We start from the raw sequence: 18,341 nt of genomic DNA on the forward strand, positions 1-18,341 counted from the left end.
CCATCACCTCAACTTACTACAGGCAAGCACAGCAGGTGCTCCATCCTGAAGCTACATATAACCTATGTGCATTAGCTGCAAGGAAATGTGCTGTGAATTAACTGTTCGCTGGATAGCTTGAGCCGATGGGAGTTATTGGGAAAATGTCTTCTAATACCACTTAAAGCCTTGTGTGGTCATGGAAGACAGGAAACAATTACAATGGACGGTGCACTCGGAGTGAATGGTATCGACGTGGACAGACACGCATGCCAGTGAACTCTCTGTGCCGGTTGCAACATCTGTTCAGAGCTACCGCATCAGGAAACCTGAAACCTGGCTGAACACTGCGGCCCAGGATGTGTGTGTGTGTGTGTGTGTGTGTGTGTGTGTGTGTGTGTGACAGAGTTATGGACTAATGAAAACAAACTTTAATATTTAAATATTTCATTTACAAGAACATTAACTGATCTTAAAAATACTATAAAGGGTATATATAAATGTAAATATACTATTAAGTACTATAGGATCACTGTAAATGTATAGGTGAATACCAAGACACACAATATTGATTACATTACAGGAACATTAATGTGATATGACCATGTTAGAATGTGTCTGGCCTTTACAGAGAGGTCGTTAGTATCTATCAGTATTCTATTAGCTGCAATTCTACGGCTCCATCGTCCCCGCTGCATACAGCAGCATAGCACCGCTGCTAAATGTGTAGCACTGCTGCGACATACAAAGGAGGAAATAACAAGAGTAACAGGCGAATCAGCTTAAAAAGTGATGTGTGTGTGTGTGTGTGGTCAGGGGCACAACTAATCAGTGTCAGCCCATACATCATGTATGGGCTTTAAATAATAAAGGTTTATTTTAGTATATCAGCCACTGTAGGCCTACCATAATTCTAAATTATAAACAGCTTTTTTGCTTTCTCCATCTTTTTCCACCGATGACAACTCACAACCGCGCCCCGCCCCCTCTTCTATGTCAAAATTCTATGATTTACAGTTCATGTGGATTATATCTTATCATGATATATATTTTTTTATTTTTGCCATATTGCCCCCACACCTACTACTATATTCACAGCACTATAAAACCCCTGTCATGTGCTCTTCTTCTAGTCACATATCAGTGTGTTGAGCCCTGCGCCCCTCCAATCAAAAGACTCGTTTTCAGGTTCCTGCTGCCAAACGAGAAGAAACGAGAAGCAAACATCCCTCTCTTAAGAATCAGAAGAATACGTGACGTCCCCGCCGCTGAGCTCATCCACTGAGACCCAGACCCCTGGCAACGTCTCTGACTTCCCCCTCAGACAAGACAACCGACTGAGACCCGACTCTCCATTTGAGTGGCATCCTGATCCGCCACTGCTGCCAACATTTTCATGTTAAATGCTGGTTTACTTTCACCATCGGCAAGTTGTAATTTCTTTTTGTAGCGAATCTGCATGTTTTATCACGTCATACTGTGCTGGTGTGTGCGTGCGCATTCAGAGCGTGACTGTTTGCACCGCGTGTGTTCACACTTGTTTGTGTGCCATGTGCATGTCTCTGCGAGTCATTTTGTGTACCGATTGTGTCTCCTGGTTTTCTGTTCTCATTCCAACTGGTATCAGCTGAAAGGCATCTTCTCTGTTATCAGACCTCATTTTAATTGCAAATGCAGTGAGCGTGTTAGTGATTAAATGGAAAATTGCACATTAATTGATGAGACTGAAGATAAAGCAATTCCAATTACTGCACAGTGTTTTAGGCAGCCGCTCAAGTTTTCGCCCATCCCTCGAAGGAACGGGCCACCAAACGCCAAATTTGAGCAGGCAATCGAGCATCCACAAACACACACACACACACACAAACACACACACACACACACACACACACACACACGGAGACATGCTATGCACACAAACACACGCCACGCTGTACAACGGCTGCTGAAGCGGGGATGTACATACAAGAGCGCACGAGAACACTGCAAAAGCACCAACAAAACAAGACATTTAATTTCAACAGTGAAATCCAACCTCATGAAGCTTAAATGTCTTTAAAACAAGGAGAGCTGCCACTCTCTCTGAACCCGCCAAAGGTTTACGGTCACACAATAAGTGTCAAATTCATTTTGAGGACAAATGACATGTTTGTACCGCAACAAAGGCCTTTGAATAATTACAGAGTTCATAATGCATATCAATTGAAAAGTGCCTGTAGTTGCAATCAAAATTCAAAAGCAAGCATAAAATGGAAAATGAGAAGTAGGCATAAAATTATTCCAAACATCAAAGGGTTTTGTGAATTTGGATTGGAGGCAGTCGCACTCTTTCATCGGGTTCTGTGCTGTAAGAAAAGCTTCTATTCAGCATTCAATTTTCCAACAATTCTCAGGCATAGAATGGGCCTCGGCTGTATTGATGTGAGGTTAGTCGGCGTCTTAGCTGCAGTTTCACCCCGTTTACCACCGCCAGTGAAATGAAAATCCATATCTGGTCACATATGGTGTGATCGCTGCCTCTGGCCTCCACGCTTCAACCGTGTCCAAAGCTTCTTTCTTGTCTGCTTTGGTTTGAGGGTGAATTTATTGTACAGTGTTGAACTTCTATCAAATGTGGAATTGGAACATTCCTTGCACTCCAGCTTGTGACCTGACAGGAGTTTGGCACTGGCGGACATGTTTTAAACAACAATGGTGAATTATCAACACGATTCAGGCCTCACATGTCAAAATAAAAGTCATCACGTTGGTGAGTTGGATGTCTGTGACCCAAACTGGTGGTTGTCTGATGTCTAGAGCTCTTGAACACAGCTCAACTCGCTCGCCCACCAAACCAAAGATGGGTAATGATGAAGTTTACACCATAAAACTAGAATTACCACCTCAAGGTTGTAATCCTCCATCTTGTTACATCCATGTCTTGTCCAAAATGTCATCGCTTCATCATTTTATTTAGTTCTCATTAGATGCTTCAGTGAAATTGTCTGAATTGGCATATGCATTCTTGAATTATTGCCAAAAACTTGTTTTGTGAGGTCACAGTGGCCTTTGACCTTTGACCAAAATCAAATCAGTTCATCCTTGAGTCTAGGTGGACATGTGCCAAATTTTAAGCAATGAAGGTGTTTTCTGATAGCTTTGGTTTCCCCCCCCGATGAAGACCTGCTTCTCTAAACGTTTCATCCAGAAAGAGTGGGACTCTTTCTGGATGAAAGCTTCTGTGTATGGAATACATACGAGTAATTCAAGTCCAGGTGTTTATACACAAATTAAACATTTATTAATTTGTATCACAGAGGTGACAAGGTGCCACGTGCAAAATTTAAAGAGCTCATGAACTTCCCCAAACAAAGGAGGATGGAAGAGAACATCATGTGTTGACTCAGCAGGGAAAACGTCAAATGTGAAAAGTTGATCAGGAGAATAAATAATTGAAAGCAACATAAAATGCCCGAGAGCCTTCCTGTATTATGTTATATTTGAATATTGTGTCACCTGCTTTCTCAATTTAGTTTTCTTTTAGATAAATAAAGATATTTCCACCATAAAATGGTGCATAGAAATCAGCAGAATTCAGGAATTGAATGGACAATACGTGTTGTGTTGCTGCAGCTTGCTGTAACCTGCCTGCTGGACCTTCTGTCTGTTTGGACTCTCGCCACCTGCTGAATCTCCAATAAATCACTTCACTAATGTGCCGCCTCCTCAACTCTCTGCATTTGGGTCCAAATGGACATTTCCCTGAATGCACCATGAAACGTTGATTTGGTGTTTTCTATGTGTTTCACTATTTAGATAATTTTGTTTAAATTTGATCTCAAGGTTCCTTTTTTTTAAAACATCATATTGATATTCAACATTTATTACTTAACTTAATATCGATTACCAACCAAGCTCTTCTTAAGCTCCTCTAAATTCTTCATGCTGTTTTCAAAATCCATTTGCTTTCACGACCCACAGAAATGCTTCAAACAAATAATGAAATAATGTTACAAGGGCAGTCTGCAATCCTGAAAGAAATTAGTCCAATTCCCATGATGCCAATTTCTTAAACACAAGAACAACAACGGTGCAAAGGCTTGTCTGACTTAACTAGTGATCAATTGGATCCGCTTCTCAGAACCCTGGAGCTCGCCATGAGTAATATGTTGCGCATATTCATGAAAACAGAGACAGCATATCACAGTTTTTCGCTCAAGGCTGGATCCAGCGTCCAAATGTTGAAAGCGTGACAGATTGCAGCGCCCGTTCTGGTCCCAGATCTGGTATCACATGTACAAGCATGAGGCAGAGAACCTGATGAAATGTGGATTTAAGGACGCCATCTCCAGATCCGGCAATGAAAATCTCATTTAATCTGCCCTGTTTGAGTTTGTTGGTTAAGAGGTTGACCTGCAAATGCAATGAATAATATTTGGAAGTGGATATGTCACCTTGGTCAGATATTATGCATCTTGATGCTCTGCAAGAGAGGAAGATGAATAAATAAATCAGGTGTTTTTGAATATGAGTAGGATCTAATCATCGCCTTATTGTCAGGCCTGATTTACAATGCAAACACCGAGAGGCGAGGCCTTGATGGCGTTGTGTAAAAAATGTTGGAGGGATGGGTGGCATGGTAATGAGATTGGGGCAGGGGGAGGAGGGGCCATGTGTACACATGTGGTCGGACTCGACACAGAAATGGGAAAACACACAGATCAGAGCACAAACACCCCCCACTCAGGTGGGAATGGGCATGCATGCAAACATAGGCATGTATATTAATGCACAAATGCTAACATTAAACACAGAGGCAGCAAAGCTTCAACCAGTGTCATCCTGAGGGCAATATTACACACAAGCATCTAACACACATGCATCCCTGCACACACACTCAAAGTGCATACACAGCCGGAGGCGAAGATGGTCTCACCAGTGGTCTTAGGGCTATAAATCCCCCCCAGGCTAGTGCGAGCTCCACACATACTGCAGTCAGGACCCAGTCCACACTCCCAGACCACCTCATTAACCTGAGCCAGCAGCCCTGTCTCCACCCGACCTCACAACACCCTGCTCTGCTCCAGCCCACACTTACAATTCATACGACTATCATTTATTCACCTGCGCCTGTTGATTGGACACATCCCACAAGATAGAAAAGGCACTAATTTAAAGCTTGGTGAAGGACGTTCCAACATTGTTGTGGACGTTGTTAAGGAGGCCTTTACACACCTGGAGAAGATGGATAAATGACATGAAAATGCAGAAAACTCAATATTTTATTCAGTTTCCTTTTAGAGAAGTTATTTATGGTTGTCTTTGTGGAGATTGAAAGGAGAAATAAAATCTGCTTTCTTGGTTCGGACCAGGCGGGCAACCTCTGGTTCTGAGAAGTGAAGCCAATGCTGAAGTGCCTTTAACCTGCATTATCTCTGCTGGCCATCAGGGAGCAACAAAAATAAGTCAGATTGCATGGAAATCTATGAGAAAATTACCCTTCTTCTCACTTGATTTATTATCTCAGTAAACATTGTAAACATGAGTTTAGTTATCTCTAGTTTCAAGTCTTCTTCAATCCAGCATGATGTTCATTTAGTGAATTATGGACCATTTAGAGTCAAACAGACCAGAAAGCAGGGGATGCTTTTGGGCGGGGCTACATGTGATTGACAATTCGCTACCACGGCATGGCTACCATCGCTGCTCGTACTGCAGCAGTTCGCCGTTTGTGTTCGTCAGATCCACCCTTTACTCCTCCGCAGTCCAAATATGGTTGCAAAAATACCAAGACGGCGATGGCTATTGCCAAACTCAAGGCTTCAGAATGGTAGTCCATAAACCAATGGGTGACATCTAGATGAATATGTCCACCTCTTATAAACAGCCTCCATGTTGTTATACAATAGTGTACATTTTGAATCCGTCCGTTCTGCACAATGTGATTGGCTAATGCCTTTATTTTGGTGGAAAAGCTCAGAAAAAATCAAGCTCATTCCAAAAAAGCCTGCTGCGTTTTTTCCCCCCGTATTCTCTGTGAAAGTACTTATGACAAAAACAAGAGTTCAAAAAATGATATTGACATCTAAATTAATGGAGGAGAAAAAGCCTCCAATGTGTGAAGGCTGTTAACAGACTAACGGAGGCCGTTTGAAAGGTTTTGTGTCGAGAGGTTGAAGGAGAGACGTTTATGTGACATCATATCTCTGCAACGTCCTGGAAGTGTTTTAGTTTTACCAACGAAGAAGTGAGTGCTTCTGTGGTCACCACCTGGCTGAGCATGTTCCCATTTAGCAGAAAGCAACTCACCCATAAACACTCAACACAACGCTGCTTACAGTGTGAATCTCAACCAACTTGTGAGCGAGGGAGAAATGAATTACATGATCACAAGCCACAGTCAGCGATTAACAAATTGGAATGCTCAGAATTTGTTCTGGTCTCACAAGGTTCAATCTGCACAAGGTAACTTCACACTTCAGTGGCTCAGTGGGGGGGGGGGGCGTGCTCATTTTTAATAAAACAAATACGCTGCATCATCATTGTCAACACGATGCTAAACATGACCTTTGGCGTGTTTTCTTCTCGCTCGCTGGGCTGACATCACTCAAAGGGTTCTCTGACTCGTCCTTATCAATTTCCAATGACATTCTTTACTTGAATTTATATCTATAACCTTTCCAGATTATTTTTCATACTGAACTTCTTAATGAACGCCCTTCACATATTCAAATATGCCCCACAGCCATAATGAAGACACAGGGAATTCCCTCGGGTATGGCAGTTTGCGAGATTCATCGCTTTCTTTCTAACTGCTGACAATGTGCTCCAATCTGACTGCAATTCTTGTTTTCTTTGTATTTATGCAAATGTTTGTTTGGATATTACAGATTCCGGTTTGATTGTGTTCCTTCCTGCTTTTAAAAATCAGATTAAAGTCTCCAGTAAAACGGATGGTGGTAAAACTACAGTAGAGTGGAACATTTTTGTAATTCCCCAGGGACAAGTGGTTTGCATGCAAATAACCTTATTAGCATAGCTAAAAGCCCTTCTGGTAATGAGGTGAGTTTTTTTCCGGGGAGGCTAAACATATAAGACAAAGATGAAAGGAATATCCAGGCTGCAGGTAAATGATTCAACTATCTTTAATCATCTGAATCAAGGGGTACCAGATTTTTCAACCTCAATAATAAAGTTAGTAAGTAAGAAAAGAAAAGCAATAAAGTTAATATTAATGGCTCTATTTCTATTCTAGCCTCTTCAATTAAAATGCAAACAACTAAACATTCAAAACCTAAATCAACTTATTGACTTATAATTGTTTTAACATGTTTCTGCAATACAATGGTGCTTAATTGTAATTGTCTTAAATAACATTTAAATATTTACACACAAAGCACCGATTGTTGTTATTATTTTCACCATGAAAAGAACAACAACACATTTGACACCATGCCTCTGGAATCAAGAATCATTTAACAGTGCATACCATATAAACTGCTAACATGTTTTTGTTTTTCATTCCGTTTTAATTATTGTGTTTTTGAATAACTATTCATATCAAATATGGGTAAGCGGTGCTTCCAGCTACAGTAACACATTCCAGGCTGTATCTTCCTAGCTTGATATGGTGCAGACATTGGATTGGATAGTCAGAAGATGGGTGAATAAAAGGGCAAGAGAGCTAAACATGTGCATGAAATATCATACTTTACATCAGATGGAAATTGGAGAATTGATTAAATCAGTGCAATGCGATTATATGATTGATTCCTGTGGCACAATCATCAATAGACCCCTTCATTTGAACAGTGATGCTGTGAGCTAAAATGCCACAACATGAGAGTGAGCACTCATTACAGTAAAACCAGCTTCTCATTGGCTACAGCTCTAATATAGCAGCATAGATGTTTGTTTCCTCTAGGGTTAGGGTTACACTGCAGCATGTTCCTCACAGAACGTGATAAGAAGAACACGCTCCACTACATACACAACATGCCGACCAAATGGTTGTCGGACCTGCTTCAGTGAACGGCTTTCTGTTTCAGCTCTGTCGTGGTTAAATTTACACAAAGTGGTGCTGCATCATTTCCTAAAACAAACACAAACTCATACAGGCACACACACACACACACACACACACACACACACACACACACACACACACACACACACACACACACACACACACACACACACTCCTGGGAAGCGGGTATATGCGGTAGGTGGAGAGTGCCAACATTTTGCTCCCCTCCACCAACAAAAATAGCACTCTAACAGTGACTGTATGGTTTCAAAAGGCTCAGAGAACCACGGATGAGATGATTTTTAGTAGAACGTGGATACATTTTTTTTCCGTCCTGCTGCCAAAAATACACAAATATACTTTTCACTCATGTATTGCCCTTTTCCACTGGACATTTAAGCAGAAAAAAAGAGAAAAAAAGAAGTCACACACATTTATAGCATCCATCTGTAATCAGCCCTTTTCTGATGCCATGGAATGTGACGTGTTTTGAAGTGGATACAACAGCGATTTGGATAGTATTACAATTTATTAAAGTATGTAGTCAGATAATGGATATATATATACACACACACACTGTACATATAGCAACTGCTGTAATTGCATTTTCACTGGGCCAATCTATCACCTATTAACTGTAAGCCTGTTTTTCTATGTTTAAAAAAACCTGCATGAACACACTCATTTTGATGGGAGAAGGGTATGTGTGATGTGTTTGCACACCGCCAAGCTGTTTGAGGAAATTACTCTTCGTCCTCTTTGACAACCAGTATAGAGTCATGCTAGCAACTCTGTATAATACAGAAACTGTACTTGCTAAATGCTAACATCAGCACACTGACATATAATGACAATGCCAATATCTACACCATCTAAGTTTAGCATGTTAGCACAATCACATTTAGCACTAAACACAAAGTACAGCTGAGGAGTTTCGTGCCAATATATCTTCAGTCTGGACCTTAATGGTGGATTGACCAACTGACAGAGCTTAAACTGAAACTAAATACACTATATTGCCAAAAGTGCTCACCTGTCTTGACTCGCATATGAACTTAAGTGACATCCCATTCTTAATCCATAGGGTTTAATATGACGTTGGTCCAACCTTTACAGCTATAACAGCTTCAACTCTTCTGGGTACCCCACACCATAATCCCCCTCCACCAAACTTTACATGTGGTACAGTCAGACCAGTACGGTTCTCCTAGCAACCGCCAAACCCAGACTCGTCCACCAGATTGCCAGATGGAGAAGCGTGATTCGTCACTCCAGAGAATGCGTCTCCACTGCTCTCGAGTCCAGTGGCAGCGTGCTTTACACCTGCATTGCACTTGCTGATGTATGGCTTGGATACAGCTGCTCAGCCATGGAAACCCATTCCATGAAGCTCTCTACGCACTGTTCTTGAGCTAATCTGAAGGCCACATGAAGTTTGGAGGTTGTGACGATCCCTCTTCCCAGGCACTAGGTGTCCCTGTTCCTTGTAGACTGTGCTTTGCAGGTGCTGAGTGGAGGGTCGTCAGCTGCATGAGCTACACCTGGGCCAGTGTGCTCTGCCTACAAAGTCTGTCCGCATTCTGTACACGGCCTCTCTGGGGAACCGATCTCTGCTCACCGGCAGGCCTGATGGCAGCATGGTTTCTTGGTTTCTTTTTGATCTACACCTCTGTTGTCACACACTCATACATGCTTTCATGACTGATACTGATCTTTACACATTTTGCCTTGGTTGATTTATGTTTCTGGGGCCAATAAATGCCAATTGCTAGTAGCCAGCTTGTGCTTGTCTTCCTATTTTGGCACAGCATTGGAGCCGGGTTGTGACAAGGTCAATAGCCATTGACTGCAGAAAGTTGGCGACCTATGTGCCTCAGCATCCGCTGATCCCGCTCCGTCATTTTACGTGGCCTACCACTTCTTGGCTGAGTTGCTGTCGTTCCCAATCACTTCCACTTTGTTATAATCCCACTGACAGTTGACTGTGGAATATTTAGGAGTGAGGAAATTTCACAACTGGACTTGTTGCACAGGTGGCATCCTATCACAGTACCACGCTGGAATTCACTGAGCTCCTGAGAGCGACCCATTCTTTCATAGATGTTTGTAGAAACAAAATGCCTAGGTGCTTGCTTTTATACACCTGGACCTTGGATGGGTGAGTGAATACTGGTATGGCCAAAGTGATGCCATACCATCATACGCAGTGGGTCATGCACAGCCTGTGTACATGCAACATTTTCAAGCATATGGACGTTGATGGGTGGAGAAAATGGAGAACTCTGATGAGTCTTACAATGCCGCGAGGCGTATAAAAATCCAAGCGTTTTCTCGTCAAGATTCCGCGTCGGCTCACGTCCGTGGGTCTGTCCTCGTGGAGAGTAAAGCTGAGGCTTCATCCTTCAAGGTCGGAGTGAATTGTGGGTCATATGAGACGACCCGGGAGTTCACCGTCTCATCCTCCAGATGATAAGAGACAAGTTCATCAGCACATTATGGATATATAGCTTCATTCATTATGTCTTGATTAAAAGTGTCACCGGTCCCTTCCAGTGAAACCAAACCTGAAGAACATCCTGTTTTTTCAACGAGACTCCTGGATGTTTTAGTATGAAATATGTAGCTGCGTAAACACATGTCGTGCCACATGGACCTTGTAATCCATTCAGCTGTGTTCGGCCTCCAAGCTTAGAAGCGAAGGCATTTTTAATGTTGCAAGGTGGTGCAGGGCCGAGTGTCTGCGTCCCACGGTCCACACACACCTACACACACACACACACACACACACAGGAGGAGCATTTCCTCTGCTAAGCTGATAACCATCAGAACACTGAAGGTAGAAAAAATTTGAGCTGAAATTGGAACGGCCGAGCTCATGGAGAGGAAATGTAATCTCCAAGAGTTTCCTGCTGAATCCTTTCCCGACACTTTGCTCTGCTCCGCTCCCCCGCCCACCACCACCACTTCACTCCTCCTCTTCCTCTACTGTCATGTTTGCTGCCACATACATTGTGCCGTTTATCTACCATTTATCTGCTGTTGTATCTGCAAGGTTCCTTCTTTTTTTTTTTTAAGATACCTCCTTATCACAGGGAGTGAGTGCCATCCGTGTCACTCTGGTAACTTTAGCTACTGACTGACACAGGATATTCACTTTAACATATGACTACACAGAATAAATTATACAGTCCAGTAAATGTACCCTTTTATGCAAAGATATGAGTAACAGTAGTTCAAGTGTGCAATTGATGAAGTATCAACTCTGCACAAGTTCATCTTTCACAGAATGAGGGAATACATTACTTCCATAGAATATTTCTTAAAAAGAGACAAATCTACACAGCATAAAGACAGAGGGCAGAAATGACCTCCGTAAATAATTCTGGTTCTAGCATCCATATCCCTCCAACGCATGCGTCACTCCTAAAAACTTCAAGTTTTTATGTAACAAACTATTCCTGTTTCATCTCAAATCTGCAGTATTGTGACCACACATAGTAGATTTGACATTATCTGATGGAACCAGTAGACTACACATATAATATCATCTCATAATATCATATTACTATAAAGCAATAATCCTGCAATGAGTAAAGTGCAGCCACACCATTTACCGTCCCCGTGTCAGAGAGGTGGTGGTTGTGTTCGAGGCTGTAGTTGTGGTCTCGTGTTAGCGCCGCGCATACACACTGAACAGCGTCTCGAGTATACCCAAGCAAAATGTAAAACATTTCCCCCCCCCTTTTTGTCAGTATCACCTGGAGAACTCCGACCCCGCTCATGCATTTCATTGTTCATTAAATACATGTTCTTCGAGGCTTACTGCTACTTGTTCAAAGGTTGTACGATTGTCCTGAGGGTGGCGCCACATAATCAGCTCATCTGCGAAGCTCTTTGGCCGACCCCGTCTTGTAGAAAATACATTTACATTTTGATGGAAACATATTTGCTGGCTGGATTATGTCAGTGGTGATATTTTTGTGAGTGAAGGAAGTGCTATGTTTTTGTAGGGAAGAGGGGAATGAATGGTGAGTTCAAAGAGCAGGATTTTGCCACCAGAGACTGAAGTTCACGTCCTAAATGAATCATGCGGTTCGGTTTTGGCAACACAAGAACTGTGGTTAAGATTAAGAGAAGAATGTGGTTTTGATTAAATGTTAATTTACTAAAAAATGTTGCTTATTGGGCAACATATTGACTTTTTAATATTTAAGCAAGACCGCCATATTTCCATAACCTTAACCAAAGTGCTTTTGTTGCCAGAACAAAATTGTTGAGTGCCTACACGTCACTATAAAAATGTTAATTGTGTTTTTGTTGCCACAAATGGATACTGTATCGCAAAAGAGGAGGTAGTGTTGGGAGAAAAAAAAACTTGTTTGCTGATTCGTTCAGTTAATTTCAGCTTTGCATGTACACTCATTAAAAACGTTACCCTATTATGTTGCTAAAAAAAACAACACACAAGTCTCCCAAAATGAATTTGCATTTGCAAATGAGTAAAAAACTATTTCTTGGAGACAAGGTTGCTCTGTCAGACTTTGCTAAACTTAACTTCAGCTATGCTTTGAGCTAACTAAGGTTTAAGCGTCTACCTCAACCTCACAAAGCTGGTGGCATTTAGTACGTACAATTTAGCATCTTTACTTATTAGCATGCTAACAATAGCATGTTAGCAATCTAATTTTTAGATGGTCTTTAAATCCAGATCTTAGACTTATAAATAGGATGAATGTTACCATGGGAACACAGCTGTGAAAAACAGTCAACGGGTCCAAGGACACACATACACATCTGATTAGCAGATGCCACATTCAGGTTTTTATAGTCTACATAACATGAGCTTATTGAGAAATGATGGATTCATCTTGGGTTGAAGACATAAAATGAACACACTACTCAAGATAAATTGGCTATTTACTTTAAAGATACTAACTATACCTGAGAGGTTCAACTTGAAATTGCCATTTTATATGCTCACACTTCTGTGGGAGTTGACAGATTCCTCATCCACCAAAACAATAGCTACAATTTCCATGTACAGCAATTATGTCTCTATTTCATTTGATTAAAAATGTGTAGCTTTTGGTGGCACAGTTTCAAATATAAGACAATGACTGCATAGTAAGTCTCAGACCTGCCTCTTCAGACAGGTAGTTGAACTTGCTTCTGCAGCACATCCCTCAGGGCTGCATGGCCTCAACTCCTAGGTGTAAATATGCAGAACATTGGAAATGTTCTATCAAACTGAAAGTGAAATCTCACTAAATGGACCCCGGCATCTGCAGAAGGCCCTGTTGCACCAGCCCACCACCACCAATACATACGCTCCACTCCCTCACAATGAGATCAGCAGAAGGGAATATTTGAGGAGAGTGGTGGGGGATTAATGAGAAGGGCTGTTGGGTGGCTCTCTCCATGTGTGTGTGTGTGTGTGTGTGTGTGCGTGTGGTGTCCACTTGACTGTTAGCAGAGATCTGGTTTGGGAGGGCAGGGTGCTGAGTCTGTCTTGGAGGGACGAGTCAAAGAGCTGCTCGAGGCCAGGCAGAAGCAGAGGATGAATGAGCAGACTGGCATGTACGACAAGTCTGCATCCCAGCCAAGCTAATGACACATCAGACTCTTTGAGCATGCAAAGCAGGGAGTGAAGAGGAGACATCTGGCTCCTTGGTTTAATAGAGGAACGGCTATGTTACCTGCAGCAAAACGGTCCAACATCTTATGCATATGGCTATATTTGTATGTAACACCAGTAGGTGTTCTACATGTATGGAATACTGTGTGAATTTCAGAAAAAGAAAATGCCGTTGAGATACGACTAAATGTGGTTATTGTATATGTCACAAGCTTTTTAGAGACCATCAAAATAAGACTGCTATACTTTCTATGTTTAATAATGTATAGAGCCAGGCGGCGACCTCCAGTGTATGTAAGTCTGGTTGTAACTGCATTCTCTCTACTGGCCATCAGGGGGCAACTCGACAAAGAGAAGTCCAATTGTCTAGAAGTTTATGAGAAAATGACCCTAGTGCTCACTTGATGTATTATCTCAGTAAACATTGTAAACATGAGTTTATGGTCTCAATCTCTAGTTTCAAGTCTTCTGCAATCCAGCATGATGTTCATTTAATACATTCTGGTCCATTTAGAGTCCAACAGACCAGAAAGCAGGGGATGCTTTAGGGTGGGGCTACCATGTGATGACTTTAACACTTAGATGAAAAGTTTACCTCGAATTATGAAGCTAACTTTGTGAACAGCTTCACGTTAAAAAAGTCATATGGAGCCAGATGCAAAATTTGGTTGCTGTGTTTATTTATTTAGAATTATTCTACAATTACAGGAAAATTGAATCCATTTTTTATTGGCAATAAAAAAAAGAAGCCAAATGGATTGGCTCATGCCACACACATTGATACACTGATGCCCTACATGGTGCCACCTGCCCATCAGGAGTTATTCTCAGGTCTATTCACAGACACATTGTTCAGGAGTAATTTGGGGTTCTCTGAGTTTCTCGGACACTTAAACATCGGACACTTAAACATGCGGACTGGAGGAGCCGGAGATCAAACCGCCGATCTTCTGATTACAGGACGACCCGCTGAACCTCTGAGCCACATCCGCCGACAAAAGCTGTCGTCACCACAAACGATGTGGATTATCTCCTCCAGCACCAAGGTGAAAAACTTTCTTTTGAAGAACAACTTCAGATGAAACACCTTAGTTCCCACCAGCTGCAGGATACTGCGATAAACCGCTGGTTAAAATATAATGGAGTAGTTCTCCAGGGAAAAATGGCTCGTTTTTAACTTGTCAGAGATGATGCCTGTGTGTTACCCGGTCAAAAACACAAAGATTACCAAACACGAAAGCAGCACAACAACACAGTGAAATATGGCAAACATAGCAACCCAAACTAACAGCACATATTAACAGGGAATCAGTATAACACCAAGTTAACGATTATCACTTGAGTCACACTGTGTGGAAAATGTTGTAAAATTAGTAAATCTGTGCAATGTAGTAGTTCCCCGCCAGTTTTTTCCACTGAAAAAGGCCACTGAATGTGAAAACCAAATAACGAGGCCGACACCAGTGGTGTTTGCTGCTCTTGGCTGCACAGCACTCTGTTTGTCTTAGTGTCGGGGGGCAAAGAGAGCCGGCAGCTGAATGGAATTCTTGGAAACACCAAACAAACCCATATTAAATTTCCCCTGCAATACCATGGGGAGAAGAGTAGAGCGTGCATGGCAGGGAAGGACGGACAGAGAGGTGGACAGCAGGGGATAAGACACATAAGCAAGAGAGGAAGGGAGGAGAAGGCGCTGTGGAAGAAGGGTGGGTGGGTAAAGGAGCTCAAAATAAATGGAGGAAAGTCCAGAGGTAGCATGCCGGCTCATGCTGCAGGTAAAGGAGTTGTTTGAGGAGAAAAGAAAGTATGTGGCCGAAGTAGAAGGACGTATCAAGCAAACAAGAGATAATGGGTTTAATGAGTCCACCATTCATGGACCCTCCCTTCCAGTAAATCTAACCAATGCAAGGAGTAGAGGGTATCATCTGTGTGAGGCGTGGCCTCGTGGCTATCGCTCAGTGTATGGATAGAAAAGAGTGTGGTTGGCATTAACTTCAAGCTGACTAACAAGCTACAAATGAGTCACATGACTCACTGGCACTAACACCATTTTAGTTATTTATGCCTGATGTGACAAAATGTCAACGTTTAGTTTCAGTTTGACACGGGACACCGACAGCAGTCTCCTGGAGTCCACCTCCCCTCCCTCCCTGTGTGGACTATCCCTCTACTTATACTACAAGCTAAATTAGCTTGTGAGCTGCATTATTTGAGGCCTTGACAGTGATCTTGATGGGATAATGCAGTGTGGAAAATGGGAGACTTTTGGCTCCAGTAGAAGAAAAGTTGATTCACTATGATACTATATACTATTTTTTTTATAAGCTGCATCATTGTTCTGATCAGTGCTGTTGCAATTTTACTTCATAGAAAAATCGGCCTATTGTAGTAGCACGCTGCAAGCTAGTTGAACCATGTGTGAGGTTAACACATTGTCATTTAGCACAATATCTGCAGTGGATGCGGAGATGTCATGTCATATGTCAACAAATAATTTTGGATGTGTGTTCCCAGTTGTGAGAAAGGTTATGTGAACCAATTAACAACATGTGAGCCTGCAGTAGTGACAACAAGTTAAAGCTACTATGAGGAACTTTCATTTTGCATTTATTTTGGTTGTCTCTGTGGACAAAAGCAGTAGCGTTTCAGAGCATCAGATTGCCTTGAGAATACCTCTCCTTTTACTGCCCTACTCAGTCCTGGTTCTGGTTCTCCTGTGTCTCCCTTCCCTCCAGTGGGCCCAGCAATAAGACCTGGTCCTCCAGCAGCGTGGTGTCGGCTCCCAGCGGGGACCGGCCTGCTGCCGGGTGTTGAGCTCTTCACCTCCCGCCGGAGCTCCAACTACAGGTTGAGAAGTGAAACTGAATCTGATCCACTTGAGTCTGAGATGAAGGAGTGTTTGGTGAACCTTCATGAGTGCTCAACTGAGATAACCAGTTAAAAAACACTCTTTAAAAAAAAAAGACAAAACCAGAAATGGAACAAAAGGAATAATGGGTATGCTGCTATGACCAATTTTGTATTATCTCTGATGATTTTTAAAGACAATGCTTCTTGAACACAGAGACATTTAAGAATGAATGGCTTCCACCCAGGTGGCAACCTCTAGTTCTGAAAAGTAGACTGAAGTGCCTGAAACTTGCATTCTCTCTGCTGTCCATCAGGGGGCAAATCCTCTGGTTGCAAGTCCGATAACATAGAAGTCTATAAGAAAATTACCCTACTTCTCACTTGATTTATTATCTCAGTTAACATTGTAAACATGTGTTTAAGGTCTCACTCTCTAGTTTACTCAAACTGTAAAGTTAAGCTTGAATTATGAAGCTAACTTTTTTAGCAGTTTCACACCAGACTCCAGATGGATCCAGATCCAGTAAGGTTGCTGCTCATGGTACAGTAGACACAGGACTCCAAAGCAATACACAAAGATGTTTAAACACATGAGAAACAAGAACAATGTCTACACTTCAGGTGCTAAATGGTGGAAAAACTCTTCAGCTATCACAAATACGCCAAACTGCAGGTGCCTCGACATCAACCCCCCTTAACAAACCAGAGCTATAGTCCGTGAGCCAGATCAAGGTCTACACTGAGGTACTACAGCCTCACATTCTCCCTCTCTCTGTTGCCCCCCCACCCAACCCCACCCCTCTCTCTCTCGGCTGAAGGGACATCTGGAGTGCATTAAGGCACTAAGGACACTGGATCTCCCCAGAGCGCCTGACTGGATGGGTGGCCCACTGTAGCCCCCTTTCAGCAGCAGGGCCCGGCCCTACCTGATTGATAGAGGGAGCCCCACACGCACACTTAACACTCACACACACTGACAAATCCCACACAGTTGACATACTGCAAAGACCACTGAAACACTGGCGGTGCTGCTAACATGGATTAGTATGGACACATGTACTTCCGCCTTTCACTGTGTTTAGGCAATCATGCATCGGTTACATGATACACTTTATGTGCTGCACATTCCTACGATGTTACTACACACAGTCCATGTGGATTTAGAGCTAGCGTGCTGAAGTGCATTATAACACAAGTTGGTCAGTGACAAACACAAACTACTCTCTAGTAACTACTCTAGACATATGGAAGTAATGGGGGAACATGAATACCACTCTGAACTTCAATGACAACATGCAATTTCTACATTGCCTGAAGAATTTCAAAGCATTCCCAAACACCTCATTCATGCAAATAAAAACTCAGATCAACGCCCTTCTTGTTTTTTAGGATTGTACTCTTTCCATTAAAGCATGGGATAGACGTTCCTATAAGGTTTTTCTCAGCAGATTCTCCCCATCCGATGAGAAAACAAACTTTTCAAAAGGAGGGAAGTTCAAAGAACCTCCTTATTTCCCACTAAATTGCTTTGCCTGATTTGCCATTTCAAATAAATTGCAGTGTTGGCCAAAATTTGCAATTCACAGGAAGTCGTCCCCTCAGCCACACAGAAGAAGTTAATCCATATTTCACTTTTGAATATGAGATGGAAGCAGAGAAAAAGGGAAGGAAAGGGAAGATAGGTAACTCCTTGCCAGGAGATGAGGAGTGGGAGGGGAGGGGTGGCGGGAGAAGCTGTGGGAGTGTAGAAAAAGCGAGAGAATGGGAAGAAACAGGCGCCATTTAGAGTAAATGGCATCCAAAAACCCTCTCCAATTATCTTTGCCTACCATGCCAGTGAGACTGACTTAATTAAAACGACTTGAGAGGGAG

General features: G+C 42.3%; 1 protein-coding gene across 2 annotated transcripts in view; it reads right to left on the reverse strand.

Moving 5' to 3' along the window:
• Nucleotides 1–18,341, reverse strand: part of LOC311026137 (homeobox protein PKNOX2-like) — a 92,451-nt gene that overhangs the window by 34,858 nt on the left and 39,252 nt on the right. The window lies entirely within an intron of this gene.

The sequence above is a fragment of the Eutrigla gurnardus genome (genome assembly GCF_963514095.1).
Source record: "Eutrigla gurnardus genome assembly, chromosome: 15".
Classification (NCBI taxonomy): Eukaryota; Metazoa; Chordata; class Actinopteri; order Perciformes; family Triglidae; genus Eutrigla; species Eutrigla gurnardus.